Below are 2,481 nucleotides of genomic sequence, written 5' to 3'. Positions count from 1 at the left end.
TAGGATATTTTATGGCATTTAATAGATTTTTATCGCGAAACTCAGCATGTGCCCAGTTTTCGAATATTTAGAAAAATTGGTTTTCATCATAGTTCAATATGCAATATTCATTTATTTTAAAATACTTTCATTTCATTATAAATTATTGACTCTTAATGGATTTATATACTGGAAAGCATTACAAATTAAACTGGTAAGTTAGATTCCATTTTGATTGACGGCATATAATACTTTACCTTAAAACTGATTTACAGATACTGGTTTTAAAATTTTAGAAAATTAAAAATCTAAATATAAATTTACATTAAAATTTAATTATTATTATGTTGAAGCTGTTTTGCGCCAGTGCACTGACGCACTTTTACTCATTTTTAACTCGAGATATTTTCATAACCCCTCTTACATCTTGACTAGATTGTTTATCACTTCATCAGACTAAGCAATAATTGAGCTCAGATCTGCATACCTCCCCGAGGAGCCTGTAACCATTTTGAGATTTGATAACGCGGTGTTGGTAAGTCTGTCAGTTTTCGCAAATAATTTCAGGGCTCTATCCTTTATGTATTTTTTGATGAGATCAACCTTTATGCCCCTGAGGAAAATTTAATTATTGTGTATAATAAAATTCATACTGCTAATTATATTATATATAGTTTTTCATATAAACTTATCAAAAATTGAACTTAACAACACAGTCAGAGATGTGCTGTAACATAACATATTCTACAAAATATATTCTAATTGTATTTAATTATTCGTAAATAATTATTTTTGAGACTGCAAGTACCAGGAATCGAACTCGAGTCCTGCCGAATGTGTAGCTCAGAATCAGCGCACCTTAACCAACTGATCCAAAGCTATACTTGACTTTTTATGTTCGCATATATTTCTGGAGTTTACTTTTGCTATGAAAGTTTTTATTAACAATTTTACTTGCTGTGTTTATATTAGAACTAATCCATAAACCAGCTGTAGAATAATTGAATTAATTATATTTAATTATATTAATATATATATATTAATTATATTTTTATTTTTAATTGTTAAATTTTAATACTATTCTGTTCGTAGACGTATTATATTTATTTATTTTTGGTATTTATTATTTTTTATATTTATGTTGAAGCTATTTGAGCCAGTGCATTTGAGCACTTTTACTCTTTATTAACTCGAGGTGTCTTCAAAACTCCTCTTTACGCCTTAACTGGATTAATGTTTATCACTTCAACAGTCTTAGCAATAATTCACCTTAGAACTGTATACCTCCCCGTTGAACCTGTAACCATTCTGAGATTCGATAACGCAATGTTATTAAGTCATCGAATCTCAGAATGCATATATTTAAGTTCCCTTATTTTTTATTCTCTTAATTGTTATTATAATGAGTGGTCGTTTCTGAATTAATTTATTTTAATTGCAAAAAAACGATAGTTATTAAGTGCGAATACGAAACTTCAAGTATGAAGGCTTTAATTTATAATTACGATAAAAATGTCATTTTATCAGTTACGCGCTACACGCTGAGATAAATTTGGTTCGAAATATTTAGAATTTAGATTAATGGTGACAATTACCTTAATTGCTATAATTTACACACTTTTAGAATAACTTAAACTCAGCAACTAATTCGCTTATATGTAAATTTAAATAAGTGCGGATTAATTGCGTTGATCGGTAACCGCATGGAAAACTTCATTCTGTCTTTTTTTCTATTTCTTAAAGTGCTGCTCTAAATTCAATACACATGTATCTTATTTACAAGGTAACAAAGTATGTCTATTATAAGATAAAACAAAAACATTAAGTAATAAGTAGCTTAATAAATGGAGTTATAATAAATATTTTAATACTGAATAATAAAGGAATTTGATTTTGATATATAACATAAATAAAATTAATACTGAGTTTCAATACATAAAATAAACATATCATAAAACGTTTATTCTATTGGTCAAATATATGCATACCAAAATTATATCTTTAAATTAAAGGCTATTACTTTCAATAACGCAGCATAGAGGTTAATACTTGCATTCTTTGTATAAGTCATTAGGACAAATATAATGGTCAGCATCATCGGTGTCTAGACGTTTAAATTGACAATATTATTTATTACCAAATAATAATTTTTAATCAATGAACGACATTCTTTTTTATCAACTGCTTTATAAATAAGACAAATATAAAGATTTGCGCTCCGGATTAACAAAATTTTATTATGTACTCCGTATACATATTAGATCCATATAGTTTATATGTACACACATTGACGTAGCCAAGATGCGATATAGGTGGAGGGCAAGTAAATGTTTTCCCACAGAAACACTGTAGAGCACTGATGGTGATATTCACTAATCACTAATCTGCTGTTCAAATATCTTTCATTCAAAACCTACAAGTTGCTCAAAGTCAGGCTCTCCGAAGACTCTTCAAAGTGCCATGGTACATCCGCACGAATGACATGCTAAGAGACCTTAGAAT

The sequence above is a fragment of the Teleopsis dalmanni genome, chromosome 1 (genome assembly GCF_002237135.1).
Source record: "Teleopsis dalmanni isolate 2A chromosome 1, ASM223713v2, whole genome shotgun sequence".
NCBI lineage: Eukaryota > Metazoa > Arthropoda > Insecta > Diptera > Diopsidae > Teleopsis > Teleopsis dalmanni.
Note: the sequence above shows the minus strand (reverse complement) of the source record.